We start from the raw sequence: 7,979 nt of genomic DNA on the forward strand, positions 1-7,979 counted from the left end.
GCTGGTAGGACTATAGATAATATAAGAATGGATAGGCCATTCCTATTTTAACAAAATAAGGGGTCGTGGTCCGGAGTATGAATGAGAGAGAGACTGCTTTTATATAGTGTTCTCACTTCAACAAGATATTTTCAGTTCCGGTGGCCTATCCATTCTTAAAATATTATCTATAGATAGGATCCTCTTTCTGCACCGTTTATTTTAAAAGTGGTTCCATATCCAATAGTGTTTGATTAGATTTTATGATTGCATTTGAGAAATCATTGATTCCATATTACACATAGAATTTTTTCCCATTCTCTTCTCATGTTAATTTTCTTGATCAAGAAATTAACAGACTATGAAACGAGAACATAATTATCATATATTTTGAATCTGAAAATACAGTAATTTAAAAAAAGGTTAGAAATTATCTAAATGGTAGTATGTAATATTATTTTTAAAATGTGTCTACAGTGAATAATATTAATAATAATAATAATATAGCACATGCTCAACAGGCAAAGCTAGGCACTAACTAGTTAGTTGTTATTCATATTAAATTTGTAACTTAACTAGTTGCATCTAATGTTTAAAATAATCTAATCTAACTCGTTAAAAATAATAATTAACAAGTTATTTTTGTAGTTTTTTTCATTCATTGAATTTTTCAATTTCTTATTTTGTTAAACATTCAATAATCTAATGACTGACATTCCAAGGAACTAAGGTTATTACCTACCAAATTGAAATATTTGATCAAGCTATCAGTTGACAATTGTTAAATTTGCCTGAATTTAGTAAATTTCAGAAACTAACTTATATTCTAACTTAGTTACTTTTTATATTAAAGTAAATTCACATTAACTAGTTGAAAAAAGTAAATAACTTTTGCCCAGCTTTGCCAATAGGTAGGTATTAATTTTAAAATGTTATCCTTCATGAGATAGTATCTATTAGTTACTAAAAAATTTAATAAAGTACCTACTGTGTATTATAATGGCTCAATTTCTACGGCTTTAAACAAATTTTATAATATTGTGAATTTGTGTAGGTACCAAATAATTAAACAAATGTAATAATTGAACAATACTTCGATACCTACATCATTATATAATATTATAATTTTTGTTATAAGGAGTGTTTGTGTACCAGTAAAATAAACAAAATAATATATTTTATGCTATAATTTATGGAGTACTTACTATTGTTAAATCTGGTGTGTTGGCATTATTATTTATCCATTCATCCAATATTTTAATGCTTTTTAGAGACACTTCTTCAATTTTATAGTATATTCTGTTAAAGTCAATATCTATCTAGAATTTAAAACAATACTTATTAGTTATTTTAGACTGAATATATTACAAATATTATTATTAAGTATATAATTGTATAGATACAATTTCCACAGAAGTTAGTGTTACAATGAGAAATTTATGATTAATTAATTCTCGCACAATGTATTTGGTAAAACCTTTTCTACCATATTCTATATCCATCATAAGTAGACTTTTTAACAAAGGAATGAATACACTATGTAAAAAATTTTCTATTTTAAAACATACAAATAAATATTAACAAAAACTTTTAAAGTTAAACTCTAAGATCACCCACCTTGGTTTTTGTAGGTAGGTACTAAATAATGACGATTATACTGTATATAAATTTATAGCAATCATATTTCAACGGTTTTATATTGAATTTATCATATTTTTTTTACTATGGAATATTATTATAATACAAAATATTAGTAGAATAATACCTACCTATTGGAAATAATTTATTTGTAATATTATAACATGAATTCTACATTTATTCATGAAGGTATAAAAATTAATGATTTTGACATTTCTTTAGTTAGTGAGAATTAAACTGAGCTAGTATTAAATCTTAAGTATGCACAAAATCTACCTTACATTGTATTTGTATATGTAAATAATTTTCAAATATTACCTGGCGACAAATCGTAAAGCGTAATATTGAATGATTTTACAAAAGTTGAATTTAAATTAGTGTTGCCAGTATATTCACTTTGTATATCAATATCAACCTAGAAAATATATCATAAGCAGTAAATTAAAAATGCAGTATTGATCCCTTAAATACTCAACATTCTAAAATCATAATATTAATTTTTTATTTTTCTATAAAATTGTGCTTCGTAAATAACTCAATTTTAGAAATATTTTGAGAAGACCAGCTGTTATAGGAATATAAGTATTAGGAATTATACCTATTAATGTATATTTATTATGTATTTAATATTATTCTATGATTTTATTTTTGAATCTTAATGTTTAAAACACAAATGTGTAGTAGTATATAATACACACGACTCCTAAGGTTGTATAAGTTATTGCAGCACAGCTAAACAAAATAATATATTTTATATTATAATTTATGGAGTACTTACTATTGGTTAAATCTGGTGTGTTGGCATTATTATTTATCCATTCATCCAATATTTTAATGCGTTTTAGAGACACATCTTCAATTTTTATAGTATATTCTGTTTAAGTCAATATCTATCTAGAATTTAAAACAATACTTATTAGTTATTTTTGACTGAATACATTACAAATATTATTATTAAGTAAGTGCCTAATTTTATAGATTCAATGGCCACAGAAGTTAGTGTTACCATGACAAATTCATGATTAATTAATTCTCCTCAATGTATTTGGTAAAACTTTTTCTACCATATTCATCATGAGTGGATTTTTGACAAAGGAATAGGTACACTATGTAAAAAATATATTATAACCAATATTTTAGAATCTGAAAAATGAATAGGTAACTTTTGAAATATTTTCTATTTTAAAACATACAAATAAATATTAACAAAAACATTTACAGTTAAACTCTAAGGGCCCTTTCCATGTGAAACGGGCCTAAGATCACTCTGGTATTTGTAGGTAGATACTAAATAATCAGTGCCGCAACTACCAGGTGTGCAAGGTGTGCATTGCACATCGGCCCCCAAAGCCACAATCCGATATAGGCCCCCAAATCGATGTGTTAAAATTAATTGTAAATCTGTGGCTGAAGAAAATTAAATTAAAATTAAGAGTAAAAAAATAAATGTGTTCATATTATTAAATATTCACAATTTATTGTAATCAAATTAAACTCAAATGATTCAAAAATATTTTGCCCAATTCTATAAATGAAGATTGTCTTAGTGACATTTCCATACTAAACATAGAATGGAGAAGAACTTCCAAGATAGATGTAGAGAAAGTCATTGGCAACTTTTCAAACGCAAAAGCGAAGAAAAAACAATTTTGTTAGATAATTTACAAATGTGTTGAAATTATAGTATAATGCTATTTTTATAATAATAAATTATAAAATAAACAATTAAATATTTTGGTTTTGATAGCTTTATATAATAATTTATTTACATTTTGTATATTTAGGCCCCAAATTAAGATTTGCACATCAGCCCCATAATATGTGGTTGCGGCACTGTAAATAATGTAGATTATACTATATATAAATTTATAGGAATCATATTTTTTTGCATCTAATCTCATTTCAAACACATTGTTTAACAATGCAAACAATGGAGCCAGTGGAATTGTAGTAACAAAAAATGTTATTACAAAACCATATTGCATAACTAAAAATATATGAATTCAATTAATTGTATTATATAGCTTATAAATATTACCCACTTCCAAATATTCTGGGAAGAGTCGGCTTGGTCACCAATCTAAAGTGTTGTAATCTTCAATCCAAGGTTTCTTAACAACTGTGGCCAAATCTTCTTCTCCGGATGATGATTTCAAATTATCTAAGACACCTGTGTTCTCAGCCAATTTCAACCCACACTTAAATATAAACAGTTTTAGTTTTTGGCTTTAACTAAAAAACCAATACAATACAGTCTTTGATGATTGTTGCCCAACCATTATAATGAACAATTTGATGCTTAATTCCATGAGAGATCCATCTGGACTACACTAAAATAATAATACTCATTGAATACTATTAATTGATTATAATTAAATGAGTATATGAATATCTCACTTCTTCTCGACGAAGATTGAATATAACTATAAGCAAATATTTAGCAGGATAATCAACATTTTTGCCATTCAAAAAAGCTGTATAAATTATTGATGTATAATAATTTACAAATTGGAAGAGGTACATATTTATTGTCAAAGATTCGTCCAATTCAGTTCGTGTGTGCAGTACTTCCATTTCAGTCAGACAAATAACAGCTTTATCTTAAACCTAAACAATATTATATAACATAAAATAATAGGTGGTTAGATTAGGTTAGGTTAGGCTAACCATCTGTGCTCATTGGTGTTTTAGCTATGGATGAAGAAACAATCACAAAATCCACAGATATATCTTCTGTCCTGGAATCAAATGTCACTCTCCTGCTAAACATAAAAATCTATTAAGGTAATAATATATTCAATAATAATATTAAATTAAGAGGATTCAGTGCATTGTTTGTTTTCTCTCTCCACACACCACATAGTTAATTTGTGTATAGTAGAACCAATCTTATGTTGTTAGCTTTAATTTAAGAATGAATTTATCTATTATCAAACTTAAATTAAAGAACAATATTTGTGTTTGTAGGTTGGCTTATTTATTTGCAATATTTAAATGTGTCTGCGATACATAAGTATTTTTATATTGTAATAATTTACATACTCATAACTTGCATACAAAAAAGACAACATACATGCACAGATAATGATTTTAACAAGTTTGATGAAAAGTTTAGATTGGTTTAAGTTTGGTCAATTCACTTTAATATTAAAGCCGACAATACACATTTTTTCAGCTGAATGTGAAATTGCTATTGCATGTGGGTCAGCCAGATAGAGAAAATAAATAGTACAAAAAACATACTCTTCAGATAATCAAATAATATTAATACCTACCCTTATGTGACAAGCAGCTTCAGGAGAATAATTTATCAGATCTTGATAATTCTGATATCAAGACACATGAGATAATTTTAGGTCATCATCGTACATCCGGGTAGTCTCTTTTGAGGCAGTCTCAGCCTCAGAGTCACTCATCTACTATCTCATCTATAACCATAATTATAATTATATACCTAACATAAATCAATTAAAAATGTATTTATTATTTAAAATAAGTATTGAATTAAATATTATTTTAAATTCTGATAGTCTATTGGTTCAACAACAAAAACTCTGTTTGGAAAAGAAAATATGCTTCAATCTTCAAAATATTAAGGCTGGTTCGTGGTATCATATTAGTCATTATTGGTCAAATGGTGCTAAAATATTGTGTATACAGTTCACCCTTTGGGAGAATCATTATGGTATCTTTAACCAAAATATGTATCATACCTATAATAAATCATAAAAGAAATGTATTTATTTAATATAGGTATATAATTAATTACTTAAGACTTATATTACCTTGATTTCAGAATAAAAAGTATTACTAACATATTTCGACAACTTTTATTCAAACATTATTCTTTGTAAGGTAATCCAAAACAACCCATAAGGATTACTTGCTAAATCACTGTGTAATTGGAGTGAATTATTATTACACACATTTGTTGTTTGAAGGAATTCATATTTATAAATTCATAATAGAATGAGCCGTTCATGTTGGTGTACTAAAATAGGTTATGAATGTATTAGTAGGTATTACAAATGTGAATATACATATATTTATTTAGGAAATAAGTAGGTAGTAGGAAAGACTGTTAACTGTTCACATTCCTTGTTAAATTGTATTTATTATACCTAAGCTCTAATTTAATAAGTTATAACAAATATTATACGAGTAAACATAATATATTTGTATACAAATAACATTCCACAATTAATTACACTTACCCATTTGTTGTATTTAAATAATTAAATTGTCATTATCTAACTAAAAACGAAATACCTAAACTTGAATGTCCCAAACTAAAGTTTGTTTTATTTAAATCGTATAACGTATTATTTTTAAGTTGTAGATCTTATAAGGTAGGTACCTGAAAAACGAAATAAACATTTTAAATAAAAGTCTCGAACAAAATATTATACATTTTTTATACTACCGAGATTACGATTTCCTATCTACGGACTAAAAATTCGAGAGCGCTGACCGTTATGGCGCGGGCCACAGATATCAGCTATTATCTATATCTTCGACCATATCACAGAATATTAATATTAATATTAATATTACACCATAGAGTATTACTCTATGTATTACACAGAGGTGCCGTTCCCTATCACGACTGTATAACCGAATCATAGAGTAATATAGTCCATTATTATTTATTATATTAATTAGTATTAATTCATTGTATATTAAGTTTAGGAAATGTATAATTCTATAAATTATAATATAAATATAATATATAATGTGTTAGGTATAATATTATAATAGTAGGTATCTAATAAATTATGTTAAATTTCAATAATTAGTGCCAGTTTTGGTATGCTATTCCTAAAACTTTAAAGTATACCTATATTTTTTTAACTCAATATTTTAAACCATTACATAAGTGTTTAACTGCCATAATTTTAAAACTGATTTTTAAACTACGATTTACGGCGACATTATTATGGCTCAATAAATAAAAATAATTAGATAGGTTTGACAATAGTCTTTCCTCCTAGGTACCTACTTATTTCCTAAATAAATATATGTATATACACATTTTTAATACCTACTAATACCTGAGATTAAATTTGACAATTGGTGACATATTCACTCGGCACTCCAATCACCGATGTATAAAAAAACTTAAACATAATTTATATATGCTTATTATACCCTAAACTATTGTACAACGCAAATAATAAAACATTATAATATTATACCTATATTAACGTAATAACATATGGTAGTATAATACAAATGCATAAAAATGCAGTCAAAGTGAATCAGTAATCACAGATAATTATGATATTATAGTAATAGTTAAAATATTGCAACATTTGTTATAAGCGTGAATCTGTGTAAAAATAATATAATAATAAACCTAACAGATAGTTGCTGGCTGAAAATAAATAAACGTTCAAACGAGATAACCACGGATACCCAGCCGGTCGGTATATCGACGCTGAATAATAAACAAATTTAATTAGGTACCATTCAGTTTAGCTAAAATAACAGTGTGCACTATATTTAACAATTTTTCTTTTTAGAATTACAAGTAGCTTTATATTATATTATATCCTAAATAAACTACAACCGAAAGCGATCACGTTATAATGGAGTTGATGACCATATATCAGAAAAATATCGAATATCCAGGAAGTAGGTAAGAATAATAACGAAATTATTAAATCCAGCGATATAATACAATATGTACGTAGTGGCGTCATTTCAGTTTTTAATAGAGGGGGGCAAAGGTTTTGACCGGCCCGAATGGGTAAAAAAAAACTGCTCGCCTCGATCGCAACCACATATTAACTGCTTACATTTTTTTATGGTACCCTTTTTATCAACTAGGTAACATCATTTTTAAATGAAAGGTAGCAGATATTTTAGAAAAACAATTGTATACCTATATCAGTTAAAAGTCTACAAACTATTATATGGCAATATTTATATTGAAAATCAATAATATTAGTAGTTTATTAAAGGATATCTTCTTTTTTTTTATTTTTGAAAATATGTATCAACTGCATTATCTATAAATCAATTTTACCCGATTCATCACTTATAGCCTATACTCTTTTACTCTTATATTGGTATACGATATATTTACAAATTAATATTATCTTAAATAATAATAAGTACCTATATATTTTTTTTTATTGCTTGCTTTCTGGCGCAGTCGCTCAAGTTTTGTCTGTTTATTAAACATACCAGAAATTATTTTCGATTCTTGAGCAGTTTACGGTAATTTTATATTTTTAGCCACACCACCTATTTATTTTTTTTAAGTCATATTTTGCCCAAATTAAAATATTAATGTAAACACGCGTCACGAAAAAAATAAATTTCAGCTAAATAGTAACACAATAGGTACCTACACAGAA

General features: G+C 26.3%; 1 long non-coding RNA gene across 6 annotated transcripts; it reads right to left on the reverse strand.

Moving 5' to 3' along the window:
* Positions 1 to 6: 6 nt before the first annotated feature.
* Positions 7 to 6,107, reverse strand: LOC107882329. Of its 6 annotated transcripts, none has more exons than XR_003839639.1 (11): positions 6,041 to 6,107; positions 5,832 to 5,974; positions 5,403 to 5,608; positions 4,893 to 5,045; positions 4,285 to 4,376; positions 4,015 to 4,224; positions 3,660 to 3,947; positions 2,396 to 2,511; positions 1,936 to 2,032; positions 1,185 to 1,298; positions 7 to 375 (listed from the first exon to the last, which is right to left on the reverse strand). It is a non-coding gene; the product is annotated as an uncharacterized LOC107882329 (long non-coding RNA). The 6 variants fall into 6 exon arrangements; XR_003839640.1 differs by having other exon boundaries at positions 4,285 to 4,379; XR_001678689.2 differs by lacking the exon at positions 4,893 to 5,045.
* Between the last annotated feature and the right edge of the window lie 1,872 nt (positions 6,108 to 7,979).

This window comes from Acyrthosiphon pisum, chromosome A2 (genome assembly GCF_005508785.2).
Source record: "Acyrthosiphon pisum isolate AL4f chromosome A2, pea_aphid_22Mar2018_4r6ur, whole genome shotgun sequence".
NCBI classification, from domain to species: Eukaryota; Metazoa; Arthropoda; class Insecta; order Hemiptera; family Aphididae; genus Acyrthosiphon; species Acyrthosiphon pisum.